Genomic DNA, 10,461 nt, shown 5'->3' with positions numbered 1-10,461 from the left:
GTCTGAAGTGCAGGAGATCCGGGTTCGATCAGGAAGATACCCTGAAGAAGCGAATGGCAACCCACTCCGTATTCTTGCCTGGGAAATCCCATGGACAGAGGAACCTGATGGGCTATAGTGCATGGGGTCGCAAAGAGTCAGACACGACTAAGTGACTAACACTTTCACTTTCATATATATAACTGGAAAAAAAAAAACACTTGAAAGAATAGAATCATGATTTACTGTGAAACTGTACTTACTTACTTAACCAATGTGATAGTAAAAGAATTCAAAGGCAAATACAGAATGTCATAACAGATCATTTAAAATGTAAAGAAACTTATAGCCTGTTATCAAAAGCAGCTCAATTTTTGAAGAAAATTTTGTCTTCTTAATAAAAGGGGAACAAATTCTAGTTGTGCACCATCTTATCTTTAATATTAAAATTCATTTATCCAATTAAATGTATTTTAATTTTAGTCAGTCCTGACCATACATAGAATTCCCTTCCAAAGACTCTTTTTTTTCTTATAAACCCTGTATACTTCCTATATTCATATTATTGTCCCTTATTTTCTTTTGCATTTAGAAATGATCAGTTTTAGGACAAAATCACTTTCCTTTCTCTTAACAAAAAATTTTGCCATTACTTATACCTTCTTTTTCCTTGCATACAAAAATATTTTCCTTATTACTTTTTAGTAGTTTTAATTACAGATATTATTTCTAATTCTTAACCTTTAAAAACATAGTTTTTAGCAAAAACTTAAAAGTAAGCAGTTATGAATTGTCTTTTATGTGTGTTCTACCCATACTCAGTTTCTCTTCAGGCCATATAAACCTTTTGCCTTTCACATGATCATTGTGTAGACTGCAAACTTATAAATATTATTCATGGTTTCAAAAAATACATGCCTTCCTATAGAAAACATCTCAGTATGGCACCAAAATATTTATTAATAGTCTGAACTATCTTTAGCTTTTCTGTAAAAGGAAGCCTACATTCAGTTATTAATATTCCAGTGTCTTATTTTATTTGGGAATGACCTAGATATTTAATAAACTTCCATCACTTAACTTAATTTAGCAAAACTTTAAAATTTCAAGTTACTAAAAATCTGGAGAGACTGCTTTTAAGTAGACATTCCTAAAACATAATTATTCCAAAGAGTTTACCTAAAAGCTCTCATTTCATTTACATTTAATTTGCTTATAAAACTTCATTATATCATGGTATTTTTCTTAATGACAAATTTTTGTAACAGAAATAATAAGATATGGACAACAAACTAGTGGTTACCAGTGGGGAGAGGGATAGGAGGAGGGGCAATATACAGGCAAGGGATTAAGAGGTCCAAGCTACAAAATAAATAAGCTCTAAGGATATATTGTATTGCACAGGGAATGCAAATATTTTATAGTAACTATAAATGGAATATAACCTTAAAATTGCACACTACTACATTGTACATCTGAAACTTACATTATATTGCAAATCAACAATACCTTAATTAAATAAAGAGAAAGCAGAAAGGAAGAAATAAGATCTTATTTGACTTTCAGTAAACCTAGGTACAATAAAAGTATTATATTTAATGCTGATGATTCTTAAGACATGTCTAGGGACTTCCCTGTTGGTCCAGTGGCGAAGAGTCCATGCTCCCAATGCAGGAGGCCTGGGTTCAATTCCTGGTCAGGCAACTAGATCCCACATGCCAGAACTAAGACCCAGCTCAGCTAAATAAATAAAATAAATATTAAAAAAATAAAGACACGTCTATATTAGTTAAACCAACAAGCTTAAACTAACTTTAATATCAGGTATCAATATAATACTGAATATTTCACAAATCATGTGAATCTTAGTTAATTCAGGTTAGTTTCTTTTGTATTTCTGAGAATTTAAATAAGTACTTAATTTCCTTTAAGCCAATGAAATAGTTTACTTACAAATTAATTTTGGTAATACTATCAAAAGTAAAGACATATTTGTGATGCACACACAGACTTATAGACAGACACAACCAGAGATCTCATAGCTTCATTTTAAAACTTAGTCAAGAATCAAGTATAATATAAAACTCACCTGTTTATAAATAACAGTTGGAATAAGTTAAGTTTAAAGGGTCTCTTTTCTCTTTTCCCCTCTCAGTCTCAGGGGTTGGAGATGGTCTCGATAAGGGTAAGATAAAGTTTCTTGAGAGCCCTGGTAGAACATTTACATGTAGAGAAGGCATAGGTAGAAAAAAGCAAGTTCCTCCTAGAAGTGCTTGTTCCCTTAGAGTTGGAACACGGAAAAGATGTTTTATTAAGTCAGCAACCCAGTTTTGGGGAACCATAAGTAAAGGTGGTCTAATTTTACAGTATCCTAAAAGGCTATGTTTAGAAACTGAACTTTTGTTTCCCATGTCTGCCAGATAGACACACACACACATAAGACAAAAGTCAAACCAATTCCAAAAGAAACCTTAGGCTCATACTTTTTTTTTAAGTATTTATTTTTGTTTTGACTGCACGGGGTCTGCATTGCTGTGTGTGGGCTTTCTTTGCCGTGGCAGGCGGGGGCTACTCTTCGTTGTGGTGTGCGGGCTCCTCACTGAGGCGCTTCTCTCGTTGCAGAGTGCAGGCTCTGGGCGTACAGGCTTCAGTAGTTGCAGCACGTGGGCTCACGAGTGCCCACTCCGTAGCTGTGGTGCGCAGACTTTGTTGCGCCACAGCATGTGGAATCTTCCCAGACCAGGGACTGAACCCATGTCCCCTGCATGGGCGGGAGGATTCTTTATCCACTGTGCCACCAGAGAAGTCCCAGGATCATACTTTTATCAAACCCAATTCATCCTTCAGTACCCAGCAATGGACCTAGGAGGGCATTAACTTACAAACATAAAAGTTTTCAGCCCATACCATTGTGCTGGTTCTTTACCATAGAGGTCTTCCAATCCAAAAACCATTCCTTCATTGCAAGCCTGGAATATTGCCTAGGGTTGCTGATGCCTGGTCAAAAAGGGACTTCCCTGATCGGATATCTTGGCCAAAAGAGCCTCAGCTGCTGGATCTGCTAAGGGAAGCTCCACACTGGCAAAGGGCTGCAGACCACAGGCACTAACTTCAGGGGAACCTGGGAGGTCCCTTTATGGTAGCCAAATTGCAACCTGGCCAAAGGGCTCATGAGCCCGCCATTTAGAAAGGCAAACTCTGAAAGTAGACATTTGCAGCAAAGTAAGAGTTTATTGCAGGGCATCAAACAAGGGAGTGGGAGGCAAGCCTCAGATCCACTCCCACTGGGAGCTGTTTTTTTTTTATAATTTTTAAAAAAATATTTTTATTTATTTATTTGGCTGCACCCGGTCTTAGTTGCAGCACATGGGATCTTCGACATTCTTTATGGCATACAGGATCTTTGGTTGTGGCATGTGGGATCCTGACCAGGGATCCAACTCAGGCCCCTCCTTTGGGAGCACGGAGTCTTAACCACTGGACCATCAGGGAAGTCTCTAAGTTAGGGGTTGTTAAAGGGGAAGGAAAAGGTTAATCATCATCTTATGACATTTCTTAATCATAGTTCATAGTTTTAAGGGTCAGGATGCCTAAGGGCCACCATGGGCTGGTGGCCCATGACCCAGGGTTCTGCTAGCTCATCTTGCCTGGAGAAGCAACCTCAGTCTGTACATTAACAATGTTATTGTCAACAGCAATTTTAGTCCTCTAAGTCTGGGTGACTAGTGCTTAGTTAGTACAGGATTGAGGTCAGAAGGGATAAGATGGGGAATACTTCTGGACAGAGAGGACTCAGAATGGGGACTCAGTTTTAGGCAGACTTGGTCTCATTAGCCACTGTTTTAGCATACAAGACTAGGAGATCAGTTTGAATTGGTGTTGATAATAACAATAATAATAATTATCATTTAATGAGAACTTGGTGTGCTAGCTCCTGTGTCTATATTCTCTCTCAGTAAGGGAAGAATTATTCCTCACATTTTAGAGAAGAAAAACCCTGAGGCTCACTTTTTCACAGGTCTTATAGCTTAGACTAGATTCTTCTGACATCAAGCCTGAGCACACTAAAGCTGTGGCCACCTTCAAGGATGCTGTACCTAAAATTCTGTTTCTGAGTGGGAGGTTGCACTAGATAATTTCAGAGAGTCCTTTCAACTTTCAAAGATTAGCTTCAACTAACACTTTCAGACACCGAATAAATGTCAGGTTCTACGCAACATTCTCTCCAGGATATGTGTGGCCACTGGTCTAATTTTTAAGATGCTTCTGGGCCATTTCGCCTGTTCCTGTCCCTCCTATCCCTCTTGGCACCTTGCAGCAACCACCTTCTTCACCGTCCATAAAGATCAGTTCACCTGGATACTTGAGAAAGAAGGCTCTTTGTACACACACCCATCTTTGCTACATGTGTGGTAGGGTGGCTGGGTCATCTGGGGTCAGTCCTTGGCACCAAGCCATTTGCCAACTGCCCTATGCCAATCCCAGACAGAGCCTGCCAATCCACTTTCCACAGTCTGGCCAGCCAGGTGAGGATGTGGACAAGTAGACAAAATCCAGAAGTGAGGGAGGGCCAGTCTCATGCCCTGGAAAAGCCAGAGGAACTGCAGGATATGCTTAATGATCTTGAACAGAGACTTAACTCTGTTGCTCCTGTCTAGCCTTAAGAGAGTCTGGGAAGCAGAGAACAGAGGGCCCTGGGGACCAAGGGCAGCTCCGTGGTCATGTAGAGGATTCTGCCAAGCATGAAATTAGGCCCAAGTCCCAGGAATTCCCCCTCTAGATTGCTATAGTCAGACCTTTCCTCTTTGTTCATTTTGTAATATTTAAGGTTTTCAAAGCTAATAGAAACAGCAACAAAAACAAAATGTACACCATAGGTTTATACACTAAGGAATCTGGGGAGCTATGATGCATGTAAAAGAATCATGGTGAGGGAATCTAGCTCTTACTTCACACTGTGTTATATTATCTTGTTTGCTTTCACTTTGAGTATTTTCAGGATTTAGATTACCTATCCATAGTCCAAGACAAGCCACTGGTTTATTGTTTGTAACCTTCCAAGTGTAAGCAGGAATCAGAGTAGTGCAAACACTTCTCACCAAGGAGTCAATCCCCGCACCCAGTGAAGAACAAGCCCCATGACCCTTGCCTTGAAACAGTAGCAGTAAACAGTTCATTATCAATGGTTTCCGTTGGGAGCCCCAAGGAGGGACCCTAGGAAACTTGGAGAAAGCTTCCTGGAGAGGGTGACGCTAGAAGCAAAAGAATAGATTTCAAGCAAGAATCTGAGAACTCTTCACTCTTTCTGCCAGGTCACTTTTTTTTTTCGTATTTTGAGGTCTCAAACTGCTTTCCAAAGCTTGTGAGAAACAGGGGTAATTTCTTTCCAATTTACAAGGAGGTCAATCAGAGAATGGCTCTGGGATTACCCAAGGTTTTCTTTCAAATTTAAGAATGACCACAGGGTAACTAGATAGGGCAAGACATTTGAATACACAGCACAAAAGACAGACTCTGCCCTTGGGAAACTTGGTATTACTAGGAGATAAGATATGTAAATGAAAATTAAAAAATAATCAAAAAGGTGTTATGTAAATAATTCAGTTCACAGCTATGTATCCAGGGCTTGTTATCTGCAAGGTGTTATGTGAGGCATAAGGCAAGGGTACTGCTGTCCAATCGCTCAGTCACATCCTACTCTGCGGCCCCATGGGCTACAGCATGCCAGGCTTCACTGTCCTTCACCATCTCCCAGAGCTTGCTGAAACTCATGTCCACTGTGTCGGTGATGCCACCCAAACATCTCATCCTCTGTTTCCCTCTTCTCCTGCCTTCAATCTTTCCCAGCATCAGGATCTTTTCTAATGAGCCAGCTCTTCACATCAGCTAGCCAAAGTATTGGAACTTCAGCTTCAGCATCAGTCCTTCCAATGAACATGTCCTTTAGGACTGACTGGTTTGATCTCCTTGCAGTCCAAGAGTCTTCTCCAACACAACAGTTCAAAAGCATCAATGCTTCAGCACTCAGCCTTCTTCAAGGACCAGCTCTCACATCCATACATGACTATTGGAAAAGCCAAAGCTTTGACTAGACAGAACTTTGTTGTCTCTGCTTTTTAATATGTTGTCTAGGTTGATCATAGCTTTTCTTCCAAGGAGCAAGGGTCTTTTAATTTCATGGTTGCAGTCACCATCTACAGTGATTTTGGAGCCCAAGAAAATAAAGTCTGTCACTGTTTCCATTGTTTCCCCATCTATTTGCCATGAAGTGATGGGACCAGAACCCATGATCTTAGCTTTCTGAATGTTGAGTTTTAAGCCAGCTTTTTCACTCTCCTCTTTCATTTTCATCAAGAGGTTCTTTAGTTCTTCTTCATTTTCTGCCATAAGGGTGGTGTCATCTGCATATCTGAGTTTACTGATATTTCTCCCGGCAATCTTGATTCCAATTTATGCTTCATCCAGCTTGGCATTTCACATGATGTACTCTGCATATAAGTTAAATAAGCAGGGTGACTAACAAAGGTCTGTCTAGTCAAAGCTATGATTTTTCCAGTAGTCATGTATGGAATGTGAGAGTTGAACCATAAAGAAAGCTGAGCGCCAAAGAATTGATGCTTTTGAACTGTGGTGTTAGAGAAGACTCTTGAGAATTCCTTGGACTGCAAGGAGAGATCCAATCAGTCAATCCTAAAGGAAATCATTCCTGAATATTTTTTGGAAGGACTGATGCTGAAGCTGAAATTCCAACACTTTGGTAATCTAATTCGAAGAACTGACTCATTTGAAAAGATCCTGATGCTGGGAAAGATTGAAGGCGGGAGGAGAAGGGGATGACAGAGGATGAGATGGTTTGAGTAAGCTCCGGGAGTTGGTGATGTACTGGGAAGCCTGGCATGCTGCAGTCCGTGGGGTTGCAGAATCAGACACGACTGAGCGACTGAATTGAACTGAACTGAAGCAGGGTAACCTTGATGTACTCCTTTCCCAATTTTGAACCAGTCCATTGCTCCATGTCTGGTTCCAACTGTTGCTTCTTGACTGACATACAGGTTTTGCAGGAGGCAGGTAAGGTGGTTTGGTATTCCTATCTCTTTAAGAATTTTCCACAGTTTATTGTGATCCACATAGTCAAAGACTTTAGTGTAATCAAAGAAGCAGAAGTAGATGTTTTTCTGGAATTCTCTTGCTTTTCTATGGTCCAACGGATGTTGGAAATTTGATCTCTGGGTATCAGTGACACCACAAGAGACTGTGCCAGACTTACCTGTGAGTGTCCAGGAGTCTCTGATGGAGATGTGGTTGACCGTGGCCTTCCATGGGGTCAGAGCACTAACTACAGCAGTCCTGGGAGGCTCAGCGTGCTGGCGTAAGTCCTTTGGAAGGAGGTCACCATTACTGCCATTTCCTCCACCAAAGTTTGGCCTCAGACCAAACTACAGGGAGGGAACACAGCCGCACCCATCAGCAGAAAATTGGATTAAAGATTTACTGAGCATGTCCTTGCCCACCAGAGCAAGACCCAGTTTTCCCTGCAGCCAGTCCCTCCCATCAGAAAGGGTCCACAAGCCTCTTATCTTCATCCATCAGAGGGCAGACAGAATGAAAACTACAATCATAGGAAACTAACCAATCTGATCACATGGACCACAACCTCGCCTAACTCAATGAAACTATGAACCATGCCGTGTAGGGCCACCCAAGACAGATGGGTCATAGTGGAGAGTTCTGACAAAACGTGGTCCACTGGAGAAGGGAATGGCAAGCCACTTTAGCTTTCTTGCTTTAAGAACCCATGGATAGTATGAAAAGGCAGCAAGATATGACACTGAAAGGTGAACTCCCCAAGTCAGTAGATGCCCAATATACTGCTGGAGAAAAGCAGAGAAATAGCTCCAGAAGGAATGAAGTGACTGAGCCAAAGAGGAAACAACGCCCAGTTGTGGATGTGTCTGGTGGTAAAAGTAAAGTCTGATGCTGTGAAGAGCAATACTGCATTGGAGCCTGGAATGTTAGGTCCATGAATCAAGGCAAATTGGAAATGGTCAAACAGGAAATGGCAAGAGTGAACATCAATATTTTAGGAATCAGTGAACAAAAATGGACTGGAATGGGTGAATTTAATTCAGATGACCATTATATCTACAACTGTGGGCAAGAATCCCTTAGAAGAAATGGAGTAGCCCTCGTAGTCAACAAAAGAGTCCAAAATGTAGCACTTGGGTGCAATCTCAAAAACGACAGAATGATCTCTGTTCGTTTCCAAGGCAAACCAATCAATATCACAGTAATCCAAGTCTTTGCCCCAACCACTAATGCCAAAGAAGCTGAAGTTGAACAGTTCTACGAAGACCTACAAGACCTTCTAGAACTAACATCAAATAAAAGATGTCCTTTTCATCATAGAGGACTGGAATGCAAAAGTAGGAAGTCAAGAAACACCTGGAGTAACAGGCAAGTTTGGCCTTGGAGTACAGAATGAAGCAGGGGAAAAGCTAACAGACTTTTGCCAAGAGAACGCACTTGTCATAACAAACACCCTCTTCCAACAACACAAGACATGACTCTACACATGGACATCACCAGATGGTCGACACCGAAATTGGACTGATTATATTTTTTTGCAGTCGAAGATGGAGAAGCTCTATACAGTCAGCAAAAACAAGACCAGGAGCTGACTGTGACTCAGACCATGAACTCCTTATTGCCAAATTCAGAATAAAATAGAAGAAGGTAGGGAAAACCACTAGGCCATTAAGGTATGCTCTAAATCAAATCCCTTATGATTATACATCTTAGAGTGCGAAGTCAAGTGGGCCTTAGGAAGCATCACTGCAAACAAAGCTAGTGAAGGTGATGGAATTCCAGATGAGCTATTCCAAATCCTAAAAGATGATACTGTTAAAGTGCTACACTCAATATGCCAGCAAATTTGGAAAACTCAGCAGTGGCCACAGAACTGGAAAAGGTCAGTTTTCACTTCAATCCCAAAGAAGGCAAATGTGGGGAGTTAGAGGCAAATACAGTTGTGTCCTTAAGAACTCACCGTTTAATTGGCCACAGGAGAGGCAGGGTGGCAGGAACAGGAAGCTAACACTTGCTGAAATGTAACAGCTGACACTACAAAGACTGTAGGGCAAAAGGAGTGCAGGGGGCTTGCTGGGACTTGGGAGCTAGACAGATACTTTTCTGAGCAAGCTTCCTGGAGGAGGTAGACAATGTCATGGTGCTGGAAAACAGACGTGACAGAGAAAGAGGAGAAAGAGCACATGAGCAAAACTTTTTCACATACTTGCCCTTCCAGATCCAGTTTAGTAATCACCTGTTCCATGAAGCCTTCCCAGGCAGAACTGTCTGCCCCTCTCCCCCAGGCTCTCAAAGCACTCCTGTTACAGAATGTACATTATTTGGTTACTTACTTGTTTGTCTCTGCTCAAGGGCCTCACACCTAAGGAAGGAAGAAAGTAAGGAAGGAGAGAAGGAAGGCAGAAAGATTTGACTGTAAGGTGACTGGGTGCTGCATTCAAGGCGGGGTATAATATTTCTATGTTCACAACTGCGTAACCACCCCCCAGATCAAGTTATAGAAAGCTTCTAGCATTCCAGACACTGTGGACTTCCTCACTGTACCAGAGTCACTGTCAAGAGCTGAACCAGTAGGATGATATAACTGGGAAGTACCATCTAAGGGAATCATGAAAGAATTTCAAGCATTTGGGCTGGAGAAGCCAAGTGTGGGGGTGAGGTCATTATGTGTGTGAGGGACCAGTGTGCACAGAGCAATTAGACGTGTCCTGTGGGTGGCAGTGGGGAGCCACAGGGAGAAGCATTCCAGTTCCGCACAAAACGTTTCCTACGACCAGAGGTGAGTCTCTTTGGAAGCAGACCCCTGGAAATGATAAGTGAGGTCCCCGTCACTAAGAGGCATCAATCAGTCCAGCACTGCACTGATGAGCATTTATCAGCAGTGATGGGGTGGGGACAGGGGACTCCACTGGAGATAGCTCCTTCCAACTCTGAGCTTCTGGAATTCTTTGAGAGTGGCAGAGAGGACTCAGTTAAATGTTTACAGTTATTGTTTTTCTCCCCCTCCCTAGAGGATAACGTTTTGCTTAATTGCAAGTACTCTGCAGGCCCAGCATAATCACTACTGAACAAGTAACTGTCATCAACCATAGGCCAACCAAGCCAGAGGGATCCTGGGGCTCCCCGGCCCGGCGCCCACACCCTGGGAGACAGGGCAGATGCTAGGGCGCCCAGTGAGAGGGGACCGGCAGGAGCAAGAGAGGCTGGCTGCCTCCACCACATGTCAAACCATCATGCGGACACCCACCCCCTTATCTCCTCCTGTTTCAGCCTTGGTCCCCGTGGGGGGCGAGTGGTCATGACCTCATGGCTCCTGCCACTACTAGAGCGCCTGGGCTGAGGTGACCTGAGGGGCCCCTCTGCTCTGCCCCAGAGGTCAGCGCAGGACAGGTGCCT

At 42.4% G+C, this 10,461-nt stretch overlaps 1 long non-coding RNA gene across 1 annotated transcript in view; it reads right to left on the bottom strand.

Moving 5' to 3' along the window:
• Positions 1–2,526: 2,526 nt before the first annotated feature.
• Positions 2,527–10,461, bottom strand: part of LOC122452044 — a 9,176-nt gene continuing 1,241 nt past the window's right edge. The window contains exons 2-4 of the long non-coding RNA XR_006272576.1: positions 9,026–9,208; positions 7,247–7,355; positions 2,527–2,740 (exon numbers count right to left, since the gene is read on the bottom strand). This is a non-coding gene — a long non-coding RNA (uncharacterized LOC122452044). The remainder of the gene's footprint in view (positions 2,741–7,246; positions 7,356–9,025; positions 9,209–10,461) is intronic.

The sequence above is a fragment of the Cervus canadensis genome, chromosome 13, assembly GCF_019320065.1.
Source record: "Cervus canadensis isolate Bull #8, Minnesota chromosome 13, ASM1932006v1, whole genome shotgun sequence".
Lineage (NCBI taxonomy): Eukaryota > Metazoa > Chordata > Mammalia > Artiodactyla > Cervidae > Cervus > Cervus canadensis.
The sequence above is the reverse complement of the archived record's forward strand: the minus strand, read 5'-3'. Positions and strand labels throughout refer to the sequence as shown.